Here is a 7500-nt window from a genome sequence, read left to right as displayed (position 1 = left end):
AGGTCGACATGATCACAGGACACACACACACACGCACACACACGCACACACAGACAGGACAATGCAGAGAGGGGAGGGGCATCTGAGCAGCTCACAGAGGCCCATTAAGCCCCAGTCTAACCACAGCCACGGAGCACACACAGACACACACACACACACACACACACACACACACACACACACACACACATTACACACACCCACTCACACACACATTACACACAGCCACAGAGCTCTCTCGCTTTTGTTTGCTTTGCTCCTCTCCAGGTCACACTCCCCCCTCTCAAAGAAAAACAGGATAAAAGAACGGAGGAAGGGAAGAAAAGGAAGAGAGAGAGAGAAAGAGGGAAAGGGAGAAACCCTCCAAAGGCACAGAGGCCATTAAAACCAGCCCTCATGCCTCACACACACACAAACACACACACACACACACACACACTCACACACACTCACACACACTTGCCCTCATGCCTTAGGCCGAGCTGCTTTCCTGGGCAGCTGAGAAGAAGAGGAAATCTCAAGAGGAGAGAGAGAGTGAGGAAGAGAGATAGAGAGAGATCGAGACAGAGATAGAGGAAAAGGGGAAGGGAGAGAGAATGAGAGAGAGAGAGAGAGAGGAGGGGGAGATGAAGAAAAAGCAGAGTGGTAGAAAAACAGACAGGAAAAAAAACCACCTCTTCACACTCTTGGCCCTTGGCTGTTGGAATAGCTCCCTCTATACCCCCCCCCCCCCCCCCTTCCCAAAGGCCCCCTCTGATAATCCAGGTAGTGTGTGTGTGTGTGTGTGTGTGTGTGTGTGTGTGGTGAGGGGCGGCTGGTGCTGTCTTTGCTCACATGTCCTGAGGGGCGGAAGCCTCAGAGAAGAGGCCTGTAAACCAGCACACACACACACACACACACACAAACACACACACACACACACACACAAACACACACACACACCCACACACACACACACACACACACACACACACACACACACACACACACACACACTATGACATCAACAGAGGAATGGAAAAGGAACCAGCACAGGCAGCAATAGCATGGAGGAGTTGAGAAGAGTACACGAGAGGCTTTCGGCCTGATTTACAAACATTGCGATCGCTGCTTAATCTGCGGTCGCACATTAACGCACAGTGTTTTTGCGCATTTTCTGTGGTATTTATCAAACCAGATCCGCGCTGGGCAATCTGTGTTTACTCCGCCCTATAGGCCCTGATTTACTAACATTGTGACCGCTGCTTAATCTGCGGTCGCACATTAACGCACTGTGTTTTTGCGCATTTCCGGTTGTATTCATTTAGGAAGAGAAAATGAAGTTTCAGCGAAGAGGAGATAGATATATTGGTTCACGTTCGCTCAATCACTGAACCTGATTCAATGTGTGAATATTGTTGTTCTGCCCGCCATCACCTACAGCGAGATGTTTAAAAGAACACGATTATAAAGAATATGCTATTGGTGGCATTAATGCATAAACTGTCTATTATAACAATATAGATGTGTACATGGCGAGATTAATAATTTCTACAAGGGACAAGGGTTCACTACAATATGGACGTGGGTGCAATCAATGGTTCCAATTACGTTCGGAAAGTTTGCGATTTCAAAAAAAGTCCTGTTTGATGTCTAATTTCAGCTATGGCAGTGGGGAAATGTATCGAGTACCTGGGTGATTATTTGGCTGAGTGAAGGCTGAGATATACCAACTGCTGATGCTATAACTGTTTGAAATGATCCGATGCCAATATTTGCAATGTTTAACAACTGATGGAATGGAATGTGATCTCCGGTTGGAGGGTTCGATGTCGTCTCTGATCTGGTTCAGTAATTGAAGTATTGCGTGGCTGGTTAACCTGTACCGTCTAATGATTTGTGGTTCGCTTAACTGAAAAATTGTTATACGAGTTGAAAAAAATATTTCTGTGCGCTGTCTCTGTCTATGTCTTCGCCTTGCTCTTATAGCTGCTGCCATATCAACGTTTTCAGACTCAGTGGGAATGCACTTCCTGGTTAAGACGTGCTTTTATGAGGCGGAGAATTATCCCGCAAATTAGAGACGTGCGCTGGCCAGGCAGTTTTAGTAAATACCACGCAATACATCATTAGGCGCACGTACCTTCTCTCCCCCCATTAAATAGCGCTTTACACCCACGTTCCACCCACGTTTCCGTTCCTCCCACGTTCACACCCCCAAAGAGTTAATATGCGACTCTACTCAAATGCGCCCCCTTAGTAAATACCGTTTTATGTTTACGACCGCTATTTTACGCCAGAAATGGGCGCAATCCTGTTAGTAAATCAGGCCCTTTGTGTGTTTGTGTGTGTGTGTGTGTGTGTTGAGAAGAGTACACGAGAGGCTGTGTGTTTGTGTGTGTGTGTGTGTGATTGCGTGTGTTTGTGTGTGTGTCGAGAAGAGTCCACGAGAGGCTTTGTGTGTTTGTGTGTGTTCGTGTGTGTGTGTTGAGAAGAGTCCACGAGAGGCTTTGTGTGTGTTTGTTGAGGCTGTTGAACGCCTGGCCCTGTCCTCTCCTCCTTTTGCCTGCTGTCTGTGTGTGTGTGTGTGTGAGTGCTAGTTCCTCTCCTCTGCGTCTACTCCGCTCTAAAATACTGAGAGGCTTCTGGGATGTGTCAGTCCGTCCCGCCTGGGCCAAGGGGGGTGGATGGAGGGACGGGCGCTTCAACCAGTGTGTGTGTGTGTGTGTGTGTGTGTGTGGTGTACTGTGTGTGTGTGTGTGTGGTGTGTGTGTGTGTGTGTGTGTGAGACAGTAATGGAAAATCCAGTGATGGAATCTGCGCGGGAGCGCGGAGAGATCTTTGGATAGAGGTTCCGTTAAACACAAGCCTTCAGCTGACCAGTGCGCATTCTTTGGTTCATTAATGTCAAGCATGAATGTTCTAGAACCCACCAAGTAGGGTTGGATTTCATCTTGTCCTCCGGTCTTTGGTAAATATAGTAACAGCGCCAGAATCATACGCTCTTACATGGAGCACATCACAGTGCTGTGTGAGCAGGCTGGAGCTCCTGATGTAGGCATACACACACACATACACACTCACACACTCACACATCACAGTGCTGTGTTAGCAGGCTGGAGCTCCTGATGTAGGCATACTTGTCTACCACAGAGGAAGACCAGCAGAACGGTCTAATAAGCGATAACGGTCTAATAAGAAGGGAAGACGGCCGATAACGTTCTGATAAGAAGGGAAGACGAGCAAAAACGTTCTAATAAGAAGGGAAGACCAGTGATAACGTTCTAACAAGCGATAACGCTCTAATAAGAAGGGAAGACGAGCAATAACATTCTAATAAGAAGGGAAGACCAGCAATAACGTTCTAATAAGAAGGGAAGACCAGCGATAACGTTCTAACAAGCGATAACGCTCTAATAAGAAGGGAAGACGAGCAATAACGTTCTAATAAGAAATGAGAAGCCGTTTGACCTGTTGGAAATCAGGGAATCCACCCTTACCACCAAGAAGTTTAACACAAAAAGACACACACATACACAAACACACATACAGTACACTCGCACACCTGTGGCACAGCCTTTGCAGAACATATTTCCACAAAATCCCATTAGACATACACACACACACACATACACAGACCTGTGGCACAGCGTTTACAGAACATCTTCCCAACAGAATCCCATTACACACACACACACACACACACACACACACACACACACACACACCTGTGGCACAGCCTTTGCAGAACATATTTCAACAAAATCCCATTAGACATACACACACACACACACATACACAGACCTGTGGCACAGCGTTTACAGAACATATTCCCAACAGAATCCCATTAGACACACACACACCTGTGGCACAGCGTTTACAAAACATATTCCCAACAGAATCCCATTAGACACACACACACACACACACACATACACACACCTGATTCCCACAGAATCCCATTAGACACACACACACACACACACACACACACATTAGGCCACCAACACTGTCATGTGTCCTGGACATATGTTGTGTTGTCTCAGTTGAATGTGTAGACCGCAAAAATTCCAACATGCAGTTAACATCATAGTGTTTTGTGTTTGTTTACTACATGTAAATACATGCAGATCTTTTCATACGGCCAGATGACTCGTTTTGAGTTTTGCTAAGCTCAACAGCCCCGCTGTCAGCATTGATCACCATGATAAGCCACATTGTAATAGCATCCTGATGTTCGAGTTCTGGTGACACAGAGGAACACATCGTTGGCTCCCCACTGTTCCCCCCCGCTCCTCCCTGCTACGCCCTGCCCCGCTGCTTCCTTCAGACTTAAGGGCTGTCAGATACTCATCACCTATCAAACTATCACACTGCTGCTCGTGTCAGATGCTCATCACTTATCAAACTATCACACTGCTGCTCGTGTCAGATGCTCATCACTTATCAAACTATCACACTGCTGCTCGTGTCAGATCACTTATCAAACTATCCACGAGGTATTGATTAAGCAACCACGTAGTAGCGCTAACGCTCTGTAAATCAGAGCCTAATTAAAAGCACTGCAAAGGGTCATAATGGACACGTTGTGTGTGTGTATGAGTGTATGAGTGTGTGTAGGTCACCTATGTCCGCTGAATAAGTCACCGGTTCATATGTGTTAGTACACATTACACACACATTACACACACGCTTAACACACGTTACACATACCTAAACACGTGTTACAGCGCCTGGGGCCATTTGAGCAGCCCATACCAGACTGGACTTAGAGACCTCATTAAGGGCTGTCCATCTCTAGAAGGCAGTTTTGCCTTGATCTTTGCCTCAGGCAGTGACTCACACACACACAAAAACACATACACTCACACACACACACACACACACACACACACACACACACACACACACACACACACACACACACACACACACAGACACACACACACACAGGTGTAGGTTGTTTGGCAAAACACAGGTTCACACTGTGAACATTCATTTTGTATTTAACAAAGGAAATGCATGACAAATCTGCACTTGCAAATACCAGTAAACCTTGTGCTCACCTCTGAAACACCTCCTATGAATACACAGAATTGAGCGGACACTGTATGTGTGTGTAGGTTTGTAGTCTGTGTGTGTGTAGGTTTGTAGGCTGTATGTGTGTGTAGGTTTGTAGGCTGTATGTCTGTGTAGGTTTGTAGGCTGTATGTGTGTGTAGGTTTGTAGGCTGTATATGTGTGTAGGTTTGTAGGCTGTATGTGTGTGTAGGTTTGTAGGCTGTGTGTGTGTAGGTTTGTAGGCTGTATGTGTGTGTAGGTTTGTAGGCTGTATGTGTGTGTAGGTTTGTAGGCTGTATGTGTGTGTAGGTAATACTTAATAATTAGAGTTCTCTTATGGGACAGTGTATGTAGTTTTTCCTATCTGAGTAGTAGTAAGTGGTTAACATGAGGTAGCAGTAGGTGTGTGTGTGTCTAGTAGAGTTGAAGAACACAGGTGTGTGAGGTCTAGTATGGATGGAGTACACAGTTGTGTGAGGTCTAGTATGGATGGAGTATACAGTTGTGTGAGGTCTAGTATGGATGGAGTACACAGGTGTGTGAGGTATAGTAGGGCTGAAGAACACATGTGTGTGTCTAGTAGGGTTAAAGTACACAGGTGTGTGAGGTCTAGTATGGATGAAGTACACAGGTGTGTGAGGTCTAGTAGCGTTGAAGTACACAGGTGTGTGAGGTCTAGTAGGGATGAAGTACACAGGTGTGTGAGGTCTAGTAGGGATGAAGTACACAGGTGTGTGAGGTCTAGTAGGGATGAAGTACACAGGTGTGTGAGGTCTAGTATGGATGGAGTACACAGGTGTGTGAGGTCTAGTTGCGTTGAAGTACACAGGTGTGTGAGGTCTAGTATGGATGGAGTACACAGGTGTGTGAGGTCTAGTAGCGTTGAAGTACACAGGTGTGTGAGGTCTAGTAGGGATGAAGTACACAGGTGTGTGAGGTCTAGTAGGGATGAAGTACACAGGTGTGTGAGGTCTAGTAGGGATGGAGTACACAGGTGTGTGAGGTCTAGTATGGATGGAGTACACAGGTGTGTGAGGTCTAGTTGCGTTGAAGTGCACAGGTGTGTGAGGTCTAGTAGCGTTGAAGTGCACAGGTGTGTGAGGTCTAGTAGCGTTGAAGTACACAGGTGTGTGAGGTCTAGTAGGGATGAAGTACACAGGTGTGTGAGGTCTAGTATGGATGGAGTACACAGGTGTGTGAGGTCTAGTAGCGTTGAAGTGCACAGGTGTGTGAGGTCTAGTAGCGTTGAAGTGCACAGGTGTGTGAGGTCTAGTAGGGATGAAGTACACAGGTGTGTGAGGTCTAGTAGCGTTGAAGTACACAGGTGTGTGAGGTCTAGTAGCGTTGAAGTGCACAGGTGTGTGAGGTCTAGTAGGGATGAAGTATACAGGTGTGTGAGGTCTAGTAGGGATGAAGTACACAGGTGTGTGAGGTCTAGTAGGGATGAAGTACACAGGTGTGTGAGGTCTAGTATGGATGGAGTACAGAGGTGTGTGAGGTCTAGTAGGGTGTAAGTACACAGGTGTGTGAGGTCTAGTAAGGAAGTACACAGGTGTGTGAGGTCTAGTAGCGTTGAAGTACACAGGTGTGTTTCTAGTAAGGAAGTACACAGGTGTGTGAGGTCTAGTAGGGTGTAAGCACACAGGTGTGTTTCTAGTAAGGAAGTACAGAGGTGTGTGAGGTCTAGTATGGATGGAGTACACAGGTGTGTGAGGTCTAGTAGGGATGAAGTACACAGGTGTGTGAGGTCTAGTATGGATGGAGTACACAGGTGTGTGAGGTCTAGTATGGATGGAGTACACAGGTGTGTGAGGTCTAGTAGCGTTGAAGTACACAGGTGTGTGAGGTCTAGTAGCGTTGAAGTGCACAGGTGTGTGAGGTCTAGTAGCGTTGAAGTATACAGGTGTGTGAGGTCTAGTAGGGATGAAGTACACAGGTGTGTGAGGTCTAGTATGGATGGAGTACAGAGGTGTGTGAGGTCTAGTAGGGTGTAAGTACACAGGTGTGTGAGGTCTAGTAGCGTTGAAGTACACAGGTGTGTTTCTAGTAAGGAAGTACACAGGTGTGTGAGGTCTAGTAGGGTGTAAGCACACAGGTGTGTTTCTAGTAAGGAAGTACAGAGGTGTGTGAGGTCTAGTATGGATGGAGTACAGAGGTGTGTGAGGTCTAGTAGGGTGTAAGTACACAGGTGTGTGAGGTCTAGTAGCGTTGAAGTACACAGGTGTGTGAGGTCTAGTAGCGTTGAAGTATACAGGTGTGTGAGGTCTAGTAGGGATGAAGTACACAGGTGTGTGAGGTCTAGTATGGATGGAGTACACAGGTGTGTGAGGTCTAGTAGGGTGTAAGTACACAGGTGTGTGAGGTCTAGTAGGGTGTAAGTACACAGGTGTGTGAGGTCTAGTAGGGTGTAAGTACACAGGTGTGTGAGGTCTAGTAGGGATGAAGTACACAGGTGTGTGAG

General features: G+C 46.7%; 1 protein-coding gene across 1 annotated transcript in view; it reads right to left on the bottom strand.

Annotated features, from left to right (window-relative positions):
- The window catches only part of klf12a (Kruppel like factor 12a), a 38907-nt gene that overhangs the window by 12168 nt on the left and 19239 nt on the right, over nt 1-7500 (bottom strand). The gene's annotated exons all lie outside the window — the stretch shown is intronic.

This window comes from Sprattus sprattus (assembly GCF_963457725.1).
Source record: "Sprattus sprattus genome assembly, chromosome: 3".
Lineage (NCBI taxonomy): Eukaryota > Metazoa > Chordata > Actinopteri > Clupeiformes > Clupeidae > Sprattus > Sprattus sprattus.
Note: the sequence above shows the minus strand (reverse complement) of the source record. Positions and strands in the feature narration are given on the sequence as shown.